We start from the raw sequence: 17,911 nt of genomic DNA on the forward strand, positions 1-17,911 counted from the left end.
GACCGCAGCTATTTTATGAACCCGTCAGATTCCTGGGAACGCCTTCTCCGCCCCAGTTGCCTGGAACATCCGATGCCGCCGGGGCCGCGTTCCGAATCCTGGCCAGAAGCAGGGTTTCCGAGAACCTTCTGGTGGCGCCCCGAAGCACACCCGTTCCGCCGTTCTCTAGGACTGCGAGAAAATATTTTGGTAGTTGTCCCGGATCAAATTTTTGGCGGTAATACTTCGGCAGTTGACCGTTTGTGCACTGTATTTCGACTAAGAATCTCAAAAATCCATTTTTAATGAACGTACAAGGCGTCGACTGACTGAACTGAATGCTCAGTTACGAAACAGAGCGGTGATCGCCGTTGCTCCGCGAGCAACCTTTGAACTTTGAATGGCTACCAACCTTTAGACTTTAAACGGTCGGAAACCTTTGGACTTTGAACGGTGAGCAAACTGTGTGAACTTTGAACGGCACTCAACCTTTGGACTTGGTGGTGGGTCCAAAATAGCATCCAAGATGGTTCAAAACGTCGTCCAAGATGGCGGGTCAACTACCAAAATACCCTGGCGCCAATTACCGAAATATGATCCCCCACCCCGGACCACTCCCAAAATATGGCAAAAACTGAGATTATTTTACACTCGGTACCAGCGACCGACCCTGTAGTATTTTTATTTAAATTTTTTGTACCACTTTTCGATCCGTTAAAAGGTACAGGTGGTTCCATTTACGAATTAGAAGGGGAGCGAGGAGATCAACTGGTTCTGACTAGGCCAGTAAAATACTTGGGACCCATCATAGACTCCCGCCAGATCTGGAAAGGGCACATTGAGCGAATAAGAAAAAAGGCTACTGCATGCCTATGGGCATGTAGCCTTCTATTCTATTGTATTTTGGTTGTATCTGGGAACCTGTCCATCGTAGAGGATTGCGGTAACCTAACAAAAAATGTCCGGTCTTTGAAGACGACGATAATCTGAACCTTTTTTGTATGACAATTTTTCCTGTACCTATCTCTAAAAATGAAGTGGTGGGGGTATTCAAAGGTTTCCGTAAAGAACACCCTGTATCTTCGAAACGGCTGAGCCGATTTAAACAAACTCGGGTTAGTTCAAAAGAGCCATTCTTCAGCTACAAATATTGTACTATTTGAAGTTTTGTTAGTTTCACATATCACCGCTTGAGGGCTTTCTTCGACATTCCGACAGAAATGGTTAATTTTCTCAAAAAAATTAAATGCGTTGGTTTGCTTTTTTTTTCATGAAAAAGTAGCTAAATGATGCCTAAACAAACTCGCGAAAACCGCATCTCGATATCTTGTTCCTAATCTAAAATTTAGGCTAATGAAAATTTTATACCCTCAAAATTTTATTTTTTTAAGCTAATTTTTCCGGAATTATTTTAATTATATAATATCTCAAGGTATCGAGATGCTGAGATGCTGTTTTCGCGACCTTGTTTAGGCATCATTTAGCTACTTTTTCTTGAAAAAAAAATCGAACCCTCAAGCGGCGATATGTGAAACTAACAAAACTTCAAATATTATAATATTTGTAGCTGAATAATAGCTCTTTTGAACTAACCCGATTTTTTTTAATCGGCTTAGCCGTTTGGAAGATATAGGGTGTTCTTTATGGAAACCTTTGAATACCCCCCACCACTTCATTTTTAGAGATACAGCAATAATTATCAAACAAAAAATGTTCAGATTATCGCCGACTTCAATGACCGGACATTTTTTTGTTAGGTTAATACAGCGGAATTCATAGAAACATCACTTTTTTAGATTCCAGATTGCAATTACGCCCCCTAGCGGCCATTTCAGAAACTTAAAAATATTTTTCAGATTTTTCTCGTGGCGGTTTTAGTAATAACTTTTTTTACCGCAAGCTTCTACGATGGATAAGTTCCCAGATACAGTACCTCGCATTCTTAGTTGGCCACCCTGTACATTTTTCATAAAATGCTGATATTTTGTTTTTTTCTACAAATGCCCCATATTTTTTTAATAAAAAATATTCGAGAACAATCCGCAAATTGATTTTTCACACAGCGCCACCTACACTTTCTCAACGGAACTGCGTATGAATTTGTTGTTAGCTATTATTTCTTATAAACAATTGAGAAAAGTTTGTTATTATGTGTTTTAATGCCATGAAACCCCCGCCTTATGGATATGTAGCCTTCTATTGTATTGTATTTTAGTTGTACACGGAGCTTGAACCCTGTACTGATATATTTAATTTAATTTAGTTTAGTTTAGTTTAGTTTAGTTTAGTTTAATTTAATTTAATTTAATTTAATTTAATTTAATTTAATTTAATTTAATTTAATTTAATTTAATTTAATTTTTGAGTGGGCGAAGTTGCTAAATTTAACTATTTTACGCAAACTCCGAATTCTCAAATACAAAAACCTAAAAATCTGGGGAAGGGTGACTTGTGCCTTGGATACCTAGGCATCTGCCTCACCAGATCAGCTGTAGCTCGGTTCTGTGTTCCCTTGTCACCTTCCTATGCTGGTGTGGGGTGTTATTTCAAGAACCTTCGACTTTGCAGGTTCTTTTGTTTGACATTGTAAATTAGCGATGTTGCAATATTGTGTTAAACTCCTTGGTTCCCGATTACTTTTGATAATGGCACGTTGCCTTCACACTTTCTCAATAGTTCAATAATGGAAAGTACCTTCATCGCAATATATTTATCAATAATTTTAGAGATAACAAAGGCATATCAGATAATTCCGTAAACAACAAACTTTTTTGTTACATTACATTACACCCACCCATATAAAACCTTTTTTTCTGATCGCACTGGGATTGTTCGCGATGTCAGTGTTCAAGCTAGTGCTGATCATGCTCATTTTGGTCTGTGCGACCGAGGCGCGTATTTACTGTCGTATGTGCCCGCGTTTCTGCAGAGGTCGTGAACGTAAATGGTACGCTAACAACTATTTTTTCAATCGATATTTACCGATTTAACATTGCAGGGGTACTTGCAACAACGGCAGACCTATCTGTTGTCAACGATTTTAGAGAGACAGACCAGCAGCCAGACAAATGTGCCTGATGTAATAAAAACTTTTGCGTTTGAATTTGTGTTTTCTTTCCATTTTACATTTGTAAATTAACCAGTATTCTGCTCCCGATAAAGAGATAAAATACCTTGCGGTTTTAATATGTAACTTTGTACTTAGCCCAAGTACTACACCAGTAGACAGATTCCAGGGGCGACAACAAATTTGACTTTTATAAATAAACAGCGGTAAAGGTAACGATGTCCCTCGGATCGCTCAATCTGAAGTACTAAATCAGCGACAATGGGGTCCAGTTCGTAAGACCTAGGTATAGAAACCCTCATTTTAACCCCTGTTTAAGTTGCACATTTCTACACCTTTCCTCAACGGATATCTATGACTACCCCCCGAACGCTTTCTTCAAAAGTTCCTAGAGTATCCACTCCCTAAAATAATATAAAGCAATATTAATGTAGGCGTGCTGGAAGGGTAAATTCTTTGACCTTTATAGCTTTAGTCGCATAACGCCGACCGTACCAACCGTGCACGCTGCACACGGGCGCCAGCCATTTCACATTTAATACCTATTTTCTAAGGGGAAGTAAAAAGGACTTATTTCAAAAGTGCGCTAATATTGAAATTGAGTGAGTTCTCGAGATATCAAATTTCACAAATAAACTTGAGCCAATCTGAGCTATCCTGGAAGTGAAGTACAGAAAAAATTTGCAAGAATTTAATAAATAGAACAACGAACCTGAAATATTTATCAATAACCCACTGTACTTTGATCCGCACGTTTACTTTGTGGATACTATTCTTCATTTGCCGAAAGTTCCGGCATCTCAGAACTCTTCAGAACGCTTCAACACAATCGCTCTCGTGGCTTCACGCGTATTGCTTCCCGGCTTACCACCAACGACATCATTCCTACCACCTAAATTTGTTGAAACGACCCATTGCTCATGCTAGCTTGTTCTTTCAGTCATAAAATCCGCAGAGCTTGACATACAGGGTGGTCCTTAGTATCGGGTAACTTTTAAACTATAAATGACCCCACAGTCTCGATGTATATCTTTGAGATAAACTCGATGTTGAAAACCAAACTGACCTTCGGACTTTTGTTCATTCAAGGCAAATTAAAGAATATACGGTCGCGGGCTCCCGTTACAGTGCTACTTTATAAGAATCATCTTGTAACCAGGCAGTGTGAAACTGTTTTCTGGAATTTTTTTGCTAAAACTTTTGAGTAAACGCCCAACAATAGGTTGAAATATACATCTCTAAAATCAGCAGACTCTGATATACTCCTACTGAAATTGCCTTTGATTTTTAAGATTCTGAAAAAATAAGTACGCCATTTTGTTCGACTTTAATCGGCTAGCGTATGTAAGAAAAATCGGTAACCTAGAAACTTATTTATTAAAACTCTGCAATAAGTGTTGTAAAATTCCTACGTTAGATGTCACCCGCTCTTGTCCCCATCCTTTGATTTTATATCCCCTTCTCAATTTCAAACTCGTTTGTCCTTTTACTTGTTCCTAACTTTGACCAGTGATTCTTCCTGAGATTTCTTACCCGATCACTTGCCTACCAGAATTAATAACCAGAACCAGAAATCACTCGCCTCCCATCAAGATTCCGTATTACCACGTGAAATAAATGGTTATCTTCTTAGATCATGCAGTGCGTAAATTTTAATTTTGCACATATAAATCTTCTATGTTTAATTCTTAAATATGCAAGTCAATGTATGGCCATGCCTGACAGTTATGCAACCCACCTTACACAAATTTGACAAAAGTGTAAACAAAAGAAACTTAGTAAGGTCTGTATAATAGCAACATCTTTTTTCCGTGTCATTAGAATTAATGCCGCGTTTACACGAGGCCAGTAAGTAGGCCAATAACGGGACTCCAGTGGCAGTCCAGTCGCGCCAGTCCACTGGCTTCGAGAGTACTACTCAAAGGAGGACTGCAGCCAGTTGACTGCGTTACGTAAACTGAACTTTCTCGCGCCCGACGCGATAAAATTTGCATCAATAACAATGGTACCTCAAAAATGGAGTACAGATAGGAGTATGAAATTCGTCGAATAGTATAAGGGGAAAGCGTGTCTGTGCTACCAATTCAATTGAGCAACTGAGATGACGCACCGCCTGAATCTCTTCTAAACATCCATTTTCTGGTCCACTCTTACTCCTTTTCCAAGTCTTCCTGGTCCTGGAGTAGGTCAAGCTATCGCTTTGCCGATCAAAATCCAAAGGTTGGCTACCGGTCAATGTCCATTCTTTGTCGTTCAAAGATTGCCGACCGTTCAAAGTTCAAAGGTTGGTTGCCGATCAAAGTTAAAAAAATGTGTGTGAAAGAGAAGTAACAGTGCACCGCTACCCACACTTTGTCAATCTGAAGTTTCTTGGATTTTTAGCGCATTTTTTAAGAATTAAAAAAATGTGCTATTGTTTGCGTTTTGTCCGTCCGTCCGTCCGGACTCACTTCTGCCGTTTCAAAGTACTTCTAGAGTCCTGGAATTTTTTGCAGTAGGTAGCCTATACCCTGAAGGTGTGCCAGACGGCCATCAAATTTCGCTGTCTAAAAGCCCCCCCCCCCCCCCCCCGAATTATTTCCTGAGATGCTATTTTTGAAAGTAAAACGTGCATAACTTTTACATGCGACAAACAATTGATCTCAGATTTTGCACACGCATGCCTTTAGTGAAGGTCGTCCGAGGTCATTGATCCCATAAATTTTCAAGGTTATTCAAGCGTATTGACTCTAAGTTTGTGGTGTCAATTTACATTCCAAAGGTGATTCGAGGTCATTGACTCCATAAAACTTCAAGGTCACCCTGATTCTATTTTTGTGGTGTCAAATTACATTCTCAAGGTCATCCGAGGTCATTGGTCCTATACATGTTCAAGGTCATCATTGGATAACATTGAACATGAATTCTGACACCACAATTGAGGTCATTGCCCTGGGATGATCTCGAACGCGCAATGTAACAGCGCGGGGCCAATGACCTTGTATGCCCTTAAAAATGTAATTTTACACCACATTAATGGCGGTGGGCGGTAATTATCATATTACATTTTTTGGGGTGTAAAATAACATTTACAAGGTCCACGCTCACGTGATGCGCGATTGACCTTATTTCCAAGGTCACCACCCGCGCGGTAATCAATGTTCACCTTGATCTAATTTCCAAATGGCACGAGCGACCTTGAACGGTCCAGGTTCGGTATAGTACATATACTCGCACTCCGAAGTCCCAGAATTTAAAAAATGTGCTATTGTTTGCGTTTTGTCCGTCCGCCCGTCCGTCCGGACCCACTTCTACCGTTTTGAACTACTTCTAGGGGAATGGTCTTAGAGTCCTGGAATTTTTTGCAGTAGGTAGCCTATACCTTGAAGGTGTGCCACACGGCCATCGAATTTCGCTGTCTAAAAGCTCCCCCCCCCCCCCCCCACGAATTATTTCCTGAGATGCTGTTTTTGAAAGTAAAACGTCCATAGCTTTTACATACTACAACCAATTGGTCTCAGATTTTGCATGCCTTGAGTAGTGCTAAATTAAACTTTTGAAAAGGGCGGGGGAGTAACATGTTCTACCCTTCATGGTATTCTAATGAAAGGTCTCATTGAAATAAACTGGTTTGTACAAACTATAACTTTCCCGTGCACCTCATTTTCGAGATCAGTGAGCGACGGGGCCTGAGGGGGGGGAGGGGGGGTAAATTTAATTTTATCTCTCATTGTATTCTAATTAAAGGTCTCAACGAAAGGAACCGTTTTCTACCAACTGCTGCCCTTCTTTCTGTCCTCTTATCAAAGTACGGGGCGGAGAGGGAGGGGGGTTGAACTAGTTTTATCCTTCATGGTACTCTAATGAAAGATCTCAACGAAAGGAATTAATTTCTACCAACCATACCCCTCCTCCTCGACCCCTTATCGTGATCGGGTATATTTCCTTATACTTCAAGAACGGATTGTCGGAAGAGGGTACTCACAAAGGGCGATTGAGACGTCTGCAAATATATCCATTGGTGATGTCAAAACAAATGCTATTTCGGTTTTAAAAAATGCGCAAGAGTTTTGCACAATTTATACTTGTTTCATAATAGGAGTGGGGTGATTGGGGGGCGAACAGTCACGGAAAAAACTCTCATTTAGGTCAATTGTAACACCAGGTGAAAAATGGTACTTTGTGTACCAAGGCGAAAAAGTGGATGTTTTCCGGGACGAAGGAAGATACTTCCTGAGAACCGCCCAAAATTTCACCCGAGTCAACTGCCAAAATATTTTCCCTGTGTCTGTGTCTCCGCAACCGCGACCAGCCAACCCGGTCTGGATGATGCAACACAAGCTGACCAAAAGAAAAGATGTAAATAGCGTCCCGACACTGCGTTATGAATGTTTTTGTTTGTCGAATCATCATTTGATGATGTCAGGCGATTTTTAAATTCGTGAAGATCGATAAAAAGGGAAAGTACCTTTATTAATAGTTTCTGAGTACTTCTAGAGATAACACCAATTGATAAAAAGTAAACAATAAACAAGGGTTTTTTTTAGGTGACTATCTCGAGTGGAGGGATTCGTATAAAAACGACCGATTTCCAAGTTCACTCAAAGTGTTCGAGATGAAACTGTCAATTTTCATACTGTTGGTGCTCGTCTTGGTTTGTGCAGTGGAAGCACGTGTCCATTGTCGCATGTGTGTGCCATCCTGCAATGCCGGAGAAGAAGTTCAGTGAGTTAACAGTACAATTATCTTACCGACGCTTAGACTAACTCGTGCCATGTTGTAGGGGTTCTTGTCCCAGAGGAAGAAAAAATTGCTGTCGACGCTATTAGATGGTATCCACGATTGGACTAAGTTTACTGATTAAAAAATAATGTCTTTCACAAAGAGTTTTTCTATTACACCATCCAAAAAAAAAACTTTCCTCCAGAGAAAACAAATTACCTTTTATCCTGCAAATGTGTAAATCCGGTCACTGCGATTATATGAGCAAGTAATTTCACTCCGTTCTCTTCCGAGTGATCAAAGTATCTAGTAACTCATATGTTTAAGTTGCACCTTTGTCGACGGATATTTTTGACTACCCCCCGAACGCTTTCTTCAAAAGTTCCTAAAATAACACAAAGCAATATTAATGGAGGCTTGCTAGAAGCGTAAATTCTTTGACCTTGATAGCTTTAGTGAGCATCCCGTCGGGTGGAACTGTTCGCGCTACCGAAAGCAGACGCTGTCGCATGCGCCACCATACATACCGAGACAAAGACCCAGTTAGCGATACTAGTCAGAGACGACCACTCCAACAGGAGAGAACAAAGCAGTAAACTCAACCCCAGGAGAGATGGACCTTACACAGTACTGCACCAGGTATCCCCAATCACATACGAACGAACGGACTCGAACAAGCTAGGCACCTCCCTCTGGAAATGTCACGTGTCCGCCCTAAAACCATACCAAGGAACCCTACCTCAGAGGAAGAGGAGAAGACCACCAAAATTCACCAAGACCCTGTCTCCCGCGTTGAAACACTGCTAGGAGACAAAGGAGGGGTGAAACGGATACATAAACCCCATACTGCCGCAACCCACAATACATCGAAATCATCCCTTACGACTTACACATTACCAACAAGTTGACCTGCATACGCAAGGAGCCTTCTACTCAGAGAAACCTTCTTTTGTTTTGCTTGAACGATTTGCTTTGCTTTCTCTTTTGTAAAATTTGAAACGCATAAAATTTTATACGTGAAAAAAATGAAAGGGTCAAAGGTTTATACACTGCTATCGGTGCGGTGTGACGGATGTGACTACAGAAAATTGCCAATGACGTTCGGGAAACGAGCGGAGAGGTAAGTACCCTCCGGCTCCACTTTTTCTCTTCTTTCTCACTGGGTTCTCCCCTACTCGACCCTTTTGGCTTCGCACTTTAGTTTAACTGTCGGGGTCGGAAGGCTTCTCAATTTTAATCGGAAAGTTGAATGTTCTGGTTGACAATTATCCGTTGCACCACAATGATACAATCCAACGGTACTCCCTTGACCACTGAAAAAAATATGTATAACATTTGGCCATGACAGCAGTGAGGCCCAGCTCTCAAGGTAGAAGCAGCTCAAAGTACCATGAAGCATGGCGTTAGCTGTAGAAAAAGAGGACACCGTTGAAAACTAATAGTTGACACCATTGACTGATGAAATTCACGTTGTCAAGGCTATGGTGACAAAGAAACAACTCCGATGTTGGAATGGGGCATTTTGATTTTCAGTGACCTACGTCTACGACCTTCAGTAGCATCAAGCTCAACGAACCCTACCAACTTCTGTGACATTGAGTTCAGTAATGAACCCTGCCATTTGACCTTTAATAGGTTTTTAGTTTGGACCACGATGGCCTTCAGTGACATTAGTTCGGGCAATAACCCTAGTTAGTTTTGACAAGAAACACGATTACATTCCGTGACATTGAGTTTAGATAACAACTACGCTTTAGCTTGGCCCTGAACCTACTTTTCGCGATCATTTTTTTTTCGAGTGAGACGTGGAACAGAATTTTTTTGAACAATTGAACATAGTGAGAAACCGTTCCTAGTTATGCACTTTTGGAGTAGAATGTTTGAATTGTGACGGAAAAGAGCGCGTAGTTATAAACTGTCGAAGGGCAAAGGGTATGCACTACACTGCTATTGGTGCGGTGTTAGGGATGTGACTACACAAAGTTGCCAATGACGTTCGGGAAACGAGCGGAGAGGCAAGGACTCGCCGGCTCACCGGGGTCTATGAGGATAACGGAACTAAACCTTTTTCTCCCCCTACTCGACCTTTTCGGCTTCGCACTTCAGTTCAAGAATTTAAAAAAATGTGCTATTGTTAGCGTTTTGTGCCTTCGTCCGTCCGTACCCACTTCGCCCTTTTGAACTACTTCTAGGGGAATGATCCTAGAGTTCTAGAATTTTTTGCAGTAGATCGCCTATACCTTGAAGGTGTGCCAGACGGCCATCAAATTTCGCTGTCTAAAAGCGCCCCCCCCCCTCCCGCGATTATTTCTTGAGATGCTGTTTTTGAATGTAAAACATGCAGAACTTTTACATACGACAACCAATTGGTATCAGATTTTGCATACGTATGCCTTTAGAAAATGTGGGGGGGGGGGGTTAACACATTCTACCCTTAATGGTATTCTAATGAAAGGTCTCATCGAAATAAAATGGTTTGTACAAACTATAACTTTCCCGTGCGACTCTTTTTCGAGATCAGTGAGCGACAGGGCTTGGGGGGGGGGGGGGGGAGGGGTAAAAATAAGTTTATCTCTTATTGTATTCTAAGGTTCTAAGGTCTCAACGAAAGGAACCGTTTTCTACCAACTACTGCCCTTCTTTCTGTCGTCTTACCAAAGTACGGGGTAGAGGGGGAGGGGGTGGTGGGACTAATTTTATCCTTCATGGTACTCTAACGAAAGGTCTCAACGAACGGAATTAATTTCTACCAACCATAGCCATCCTCCTCGACTTCTTATCGTGATCGGGTATATTCCCTTATACCTCAAGAACGAATTGTCGGAAGAGGGTACTCACAAAGGGCGATTGAGACGCCTGCAAGAGATATATCCATTGGTGATGTCAAAACTAAAGCCATTTCGGTTAAAAAAATGCGCTTTATCTGCACAAGAGTTGTGACTTGTGCACAATATACTTGTTTACTAACAAAGTTGCTCGTTTAAGTTGCACCTTTGTCAACGGGTATGCTTGACTACCTACCGAACGCTTTCTTTACAATTTAAATATCCATTTCGTTTATTTATTACATTCTGAAACTATAATAGATCGCCCGTATATGAAATTCATCCTAAAGGCTCCCAAATTTGTTTTGCACCCTGTAGTCGACTTTAGCAGACTATTCGAATTTAACTGCCGTTTTTTCTTTAATGACTGGTCTATACCCCGTACTGATCTCCCGGACGTGGTGTCCTAGAGCGCATCCGGGGCAGTCGGTGACTTGCTCTCTCAAAGGTGAATTTTAATGTGAATTAGAATTTGAATGTAAATATGACTCTGAATTTTAATACGAATTTGAATGTAAAGGAGAAAGTGAACCAGAATGAGAATTGGAAAGTTAATGGGAAAGTGAATTTGAATGTGAGTTTGTATGCGAATTTGAATGTGAATTTGAATGTATGTGAATTTGATGTGAATTTGAATGTGAATTTGATGTGAATTTGAATCTAAATTTGAATGTGAATTTGATGTGAATTTGATTGTGAATTTAAATCTGAATTTGAATGTGAATTTGAATGCGAATTAGAATTATAATTGGAAAGTGAATGGCAAGGAGAATTTGAATGTGAACTTGGTTGTGAATTTAAATGTGAATTTGAATGTAAATTGGATTGTGAATTAAAATTCAAATTTGTATATGAATTTTAACACGAAATTGAAGGTGAAAAACTTGTATATCAATTCTCATGTGAATTTGAATCTGAATTTGAATGTACATTAGAATGAGAATTGAAAAGCGAATTGGAAAGTGAATTTGAATGTGATAAAATTAAAATGTGGGTCAATTATAAGAGGAAGATTTCATTAATCATTTCAGCTAAGGTAATAGAATTTACTAGCAGCTTACGTAATTAGGAAAATTAATTACAATTACAAATAACTGACGGCCGAACGGATAAATTTTAATCATTTCGACAACGTTAAATGTAATTAAGTCGGTCTTCGAACCACGTCCCCAACGACAGCATTTGCGCCCCCATTAATTAGACCAATCAGTTTCGTGACTTATAAACTTCTTTTTTTATTAACAAAAAAGTTGCTCGTTTAAGTTGCACCTTTGTGAACGGGTATGCTTGACTACCTACCGAACGCTTTGTTTATAAGTTAAATATCCATTTCGTTCATTTATTGCATTCTGAAACTATAATAGATCGAGGTCAAGCATTTTTTTGTTTATACAAAGTACGAAAATTTATAGCATCAAAAGTGCGTCAAATATATGTCGCCCGTTTATGAGATTCATCCTAAAGGCTCCCGAATTTGTTCTGCATCCTGTAGTCGACTTTAGTAGACTATTCAAATTGAACTGCCGTTTTTTTCTTTAATGGCGTTGTGTCCTAGAGCGGTACCTACCTAGTTACGCCACTGGTCACGGTAAATTCGCTTGTGGCATACCTAGATTCGTGACAAGCGCTGGTAGGAGCAATTTCCTTGTTGGGGGTAAGAATTAATGGCGACAGTTAAAGTTACAAAGAAAACCGGATATTAATAAAAGAGGAAATCTATTTCGGGCGCAACGTTCTCGTAAAAAATAAGCTACACGCGCGTTGTTAACATATTTAATAAATCAATGTCGTTAATGGCCGTGTCGTTGATCTTCAGGTGCTAAAAGCCAGCACGGGCGGCATAAAAAGAACGTTGACTTTAAAACTTTATATTTAGTGGTAGCACTGGAGAGACACACTTAAAACCGTCGACTCGACGATTAGTTTTGTTTATAAATATTTCACCGCCCCCAACAGCAATACCTAAGCGTGTTAAGAATACTGGATGGTCCCTTAGAGGGAGCTGGCCACAACTCACTTTGCCTAGCAGTATATATGTATACAATGCTACCAACTGCGCTCTTGTGGGAACATAAACGTTGCCTTTTATTAAAAATAAAGGGGAAAAATGCGTGATCTGTAAACAAAATATCGCGCCGCGCGCCTGTTGTGTAGTGATTTAAATCCGGTTCATGTTTATTTCATGTCTTCTTTTTAGAGTTTCTGCGGCGTGCAAACGTCCGAAGTTAAATTGCTTCGGGAATCAAAATTGAAAAAAAAAGAGCGCGCCCACCTTTTTTCCTCCGACGACGCGCAAAACGATCATAATCCTATTATGCGCTCGTTGCGGCGCGTGTCACCGAGGGGGGGTCTCGCCATTGTAAAGTTGAACGATTCGGCTTTTGTTCGTAGTCGATTTGGCGTCTGTTCACCGCCATTGAAATGAGTTTTCCCGAACCATTTATCTTTCGGAGACGTCAATCCGGCGCGGAATTAGGCAAACACGATTATATTTTTGCGACGAAGAAGAGAGTTGTACAACGTTAATTGTCCGTAATTAACTTTTGAAAGTTTCAAAGCAGATTAGGAACTTTACAAAGTGACGTAGCATGTTTGTGGTTGGTAAGGGATCGTGACTATCAAAAAGTTGAGGAGCACGTTTGCCAAGTTAAATCTATAATCCGACATTTGATGTTGGTATAACGATATTATAATAGATATCCCCCTGCAGACACTTTACCTTATCCAGTCGGCCACAATGGCGTGTAACCGCGAGAGAGTTTTCCGCATAGATAATGAGTTTCGCGCTTGAGATATTTATAAAAATTATCGACAAACTGTCCGAACACGAACGGCGGAGGGATTCTTCCAGACAAATCTTTCGTACCCCTACTGTCTGTAGTAAATCAATTCGTTTAAAAAGATTCAGACAATACACGTGTAGCTACGTAAGTAGAACACGCGACACTTTGTCCGCCATCTTGGATTTTATTCAAGGTTTAGTATTGAGAGGTATATACAACTTACGACGATACATACATTTTTGAGAGTTGGCAACCATGCAATTTCTAGGTGGGGAAAAGCTGCCTGCGCCACCTAGAAAGCACAAGCGGAGGTTACGTTTAACATCTTGTCTTGAACGGAGGTCGTGAACGAGTCGCTCCATAAATGTTTGTTGTTATTTTGTGTTATTTAATGCAGGTAGTAATTTTTGCATTTCTTTATATCGTATTTGTGTTTTGTATGCCGCATTTTATATTTTTTGTGTGTTTGAATCTTTGTTTTTGAAATTTACTTGGTTTAACCGCAATGCAGAATCACATATGTGATACCGTTATGCTATTGTTTGTAATTGTTTACGTTTTTGGTGTAATGCTTGCTTAATTTATGTTTATTGATGTTGATTACTTGGTCTTGTCCCTGAAGTAACATTCATATAAGTTTTGATCATTTTATTTTAATATGTGGAAATTACCGATTCGTTTGATGTATGTATACTGACTTGGTGTTTGTAACTAACAATTTTCTCCGTGAATGAAGCAGTCACGGGGGTGGTAAAATCTGTAACCATTTGAAGTACGACACCTAATTCCGTGATTGTCTTCGACATTCAACTGTAGGCTCGAAACCCCGAAACCAGGGGCGGGCTACCCATCTTGCAGGAGCGGGATTACGCTAATCAAAGCTCTTCAGTTTAGAATCTATGTGCGATAAATGAGTGGCGATTCAATAATTTCCACATATCTTGTTTTTAGTTCAATTTGCCTACAAGGCTATGTAATTTTCCATCTTGCTTTTAACAAAAAGACTTTATTGCACCAAAGATAAGTCACATCCTGTGTATTTCACCCTTTTTTAGAATCCTGGTACCTGCTTACCTGACCCATAATTCCCAAAACTTGTTTTTAAAGTATATGTTACCTCTTGAAGTCTACATGTTACTTTTTGTGATGTTCTAATTTTATGTTACGCATTCACATCATTACAAACAATTAATTTTACTACACAATTTAATATTAATTTGGCGGCTGGTTTTTTTTATTGGTAAGTTCTTTTTTCCCAGAATATTTCTATTTTGATTCGGTGACCTACCATTTTCAAAGTTTATTTTTGTAATGTAATTTATTTCGACTTAAATTTCCGAGCTTTCACAATCTTAATAATTGCGATCATTATTAAACAAACTTTTCACAATTTCAGTGTTTTATTTTACGTTTCTTCAGGTCAAACCGTTGTGTACAACTAACGTAAGGGGGCCATTCCTTCAACGTTTTATCACGTGCCACTTTTCAAATTTAAGCGGGATCTTGCTTAGTTTTGGAGGGAATAGTCATTCGGGTGGCTATTTTAAACGTTGCCGGGTTGACCTTATTTCCGTGTTCTTATAGTGTGAAGTTAGCGTAGTATTGACCGAATTAAATCAAATTGACTCGAGCACCAAATCCTCCGTGAATTTCCCAACGGTTTGATTTACCACTTCTTAGGGCTCCTTTCATGTGGTGGTGTTGATTAGTACGGTGGTATGTCTAATTTCAAATTTCAAACGACCGTTGGCGTATATGTCTCTATACTACTCTACAGGGTGTCTTATGGCTTATAGCTATCTTTGTTAGTTTTATTCTTACAGATTCGGTTAAATTGGCAAAGTTGTGTAGTTTTTGATGCTAATGGATATTCCGATGCGATATAAAAAAAATAAATCGTTTCGTAGATAATTCAAAAAAAAGTAAAAAAAGCCATTTTTAAAAAGTTCAAATATTTTAGTAACAAAGAGATATCGAAAAAGGTTCCAATCACAACCAGCCATGGAATTATTGCCATAAGAAATACATTGTAAACTTAGAGGCATAAATGTAAGGTTGCTTCCCAAATGAAATACTAAGTGTTTAGTATCACTGGTTTTGTAATTTTTTTCTCTATCGAGTGACGTAAAAATCCAATATGGCGTCCATTTAAAATAAGGAAGTTGATGTCAATATCTCGGAAACCGCCATTTTAAGAAAAAATGTTACTAAAATACTTAAACTTTTTAAAAATGGCGCCATCAGCATAAAAAAATACCAATTTAAACGAATCTGTAAGTATAATAGTAACAAAGATAGCCATGTTATCCTACCCAATTTAAGACACCCTGTATGCATTAACTGTATACACATGTGCATGTGCTGCTTTATAGGAATCAACGGGCGTATAATAATATTTCAGTGCTCGACTCCTCCCTGCTCCACTTTAGCTGTTCCTTCTATCTCGTTCCCTCACAATATATTAATATCGACTCAAAATTTCTCAATTTGAGAGACTAGGTAACCTCGATCAACTTCCGAAAATTCTGAAATAAATCTCGGGCACAAATAGAAAAATCTGACATGAAAACTCTATCTGGGTCGCACTTTGGATTCGAATAAACACACAATTAATCGATTAACATAGACAAAAATTTATTCCGAAACACATGAAGGAATTAAAACAAAATCCTTGAAAGAAAGAAATGCTTACAAAGCCTAATTGGACATAATACTCCGCACACAAGCGGCCGACAATTAAAACTTTTTTTTCTTAATAATTTTAAACTTTTTAAAAATAGAGATTTTCACTTTTTTTTTATTATCTATCTTATTATTTTTTTCCAAATATCGCATCGGAATATCAATCAGCATCAAAAACTACACAACTTTGCCAATTTAACCGAATTTGTAAGAATAAAACTAACAAAGATAGCCATGCTACCCTACTCAATTTAAGACATCCTGTATATTACTGTAAGTTATTTTTAATTTCTTTCATTCGCATAAGGCATAAGGTCGATTATCTTTAGGAATTTGCATATTCAATTTGTTTGAAGTAATTTTAATATTCCTAAAGGAATAGGACCGTAAACATTATTTGCGTGAATCAGATTTGTATTATATTTACTGATTCATTGAAAATATGCATTTAATTCCAGTGATATTCCTTTGGTACCATTCGGGTTTGTGAATATTATTGTGCGTGTGTGCGAATACCACGAAGAAAAACTGTTTAGCAGCCTGATTCGTAGCAAGACCTTTTATTTACGCGTATCAATTTACGCGAAGGAACATTTTCGAGTCGGAGAACCGCGGCCGGGGGGGGGGGGAGTAGAAGGGTCGAGGCCTTCGAACGACGCGGTTGCGGAAGTCGATATCCCCCACCGCGGGGTAGGCACACTAAGAGAAGGCGAGAGTGAAAAAAGATCGCGATTGTTCGAAAAGTAGACCAGCTTCACTCTCTCGGGGCGCGTCTAATATATACCCCGGACGGTCCCGCGTGTAACGTATAGGGTCGGTACCCCGGAATAACTTTCGTTTGGGGGGGGGGGGGGCAAAGTTTCCGTTTATCGACGTCACTCCGCTTTATCCCACGCAGCCCGAAAACGAGACGACCTAGGAATAACTGACAATTGCTCAAATGTCCCCCAACTTCCGGCATATCATACGACCTCCTTCGACGAAGGGGGTGAAAGGGGGGAATTTTCGAAAGAAAATCGGGCCAAATGGTCGCCTATAAAAATATTTACGGCAGTCGAGTCTCATCGAGGAAGGTAAATTTTTGGGAAATCGCCGATATCTTTCCCCCGACCTACTTTGCGCACTCTATCACCCCTCCATTAACCCCCTCCGGCCCGTTAAACGATACTTCTTCATCGTTTTGACGTTTATTCGGAAACTACCAGGATTAGAACGATGCGGTTTTTTTACTTTGGGCCCGTATTCGTAACCTTCGACTCCACAGCAAACACCCCACCTCTCCCTGCCCCCTCCTCATCAGTATTTTGGCGTTTATTTGGAGACGCCGAGGGCTAGAACGAAGCAGTTTTCTACGTTGGTCCCCCATATCGATCGGCCGCGTTGCAGAATGGACGGCGATTACAGCAAAAGTGCGAGGCGAGGCGATCTTCACGTTGGACTCCTATTCGTACCCTTCGACTTCGCAATCAACACAAACACATCCCCCCCCCCCCCCCCTTGTAAATGGCACATTTTCATATCTTGGCGACGAGGGATAGAACGTAGTGGTTTTTTACGCTGTACCTCTACATCGATCGGTTGCGTTCCAGAGTCGATTGAGATTAGAGCAAATGTGTGAGGCGAGGCGGCACAGCCGCCGAAGGCGAGCTATGTCTTTTTTCTATTTCAATGTGCGAGGCGAATCCGAGCAATGTTTTAACGGTTCTAGCGTAAGACTGGGTGATATTTTATGTTACCCCCCCCCCCTCCTCCTTGCCTACAGAAGGCAATTTTTTCGTATTTTGGCGTTTATTAGGAGATGCCGGGGTTTAAAACGGTGTGGTTTTTTTTACATTGGTCTCCCATATTGCTCATCCACATTCTACGGCGATTTG

The 17,911-nt window shown here is 40.0% G+C and overlaps 1 protein-coding gene and 2 long non-coding RNA genes across 3 annotated transcripts in view; 1 reads left to right on the top strand and 2 right to left on the bottom strand.

The window, feature by feature from the left end:
* Positions 1 to 17,911, bottom strand: part of LOC116162013 (somatomedin-B and thrombospondin type-1 domain-containing protein) — a 151,345-nt gene that overhangs the window by 46,867 nt on the left and 86,567 nt on the right. The window lies entirely within an intron of this gene.
* Positions 2,775 to 3,082, top strand: LOC116162014. Its single transcript, XR_004143474.1, has 2 exons — positions 2,775 to 2,926; positions 2,978 to 3,082. It is a non-coding gene; the product is annotated as an uncharacterized LOC116162014 (long non-coding RNA).
* On the bottom strand, positions 7,515 to 8,091 carry LOC116162015. The gene is made up of 3 exons (XR_004143475.1): positions 7,967 to 8,091; positions 7,777 to 7,881; positions 7,515 to 7,726 (listed from the first exon to the last, which is right to left on the bottom strand). It is a non-coding gene; the product is annotated as an uncharacterized LOC116162015 (long non-coding RNA).

This window comes from Photinus pyralis, unplaced genomic scaffold (assembly GCF_008802855.1).
Source record: "Photinus pyralis isolate 1611_PpyrPB1 unplaced genomic scaffold, Ppyr1.3 Ppyr1.4_LG10, whole genome shotgun sequence".
Taxonomy (NCBI): domain Eukaryota; kingdom Metazoa; phylum Arthropoda; class Insecta; order Coleoptera; family Lampyridae; genus Photinus; species Photinus pyralis.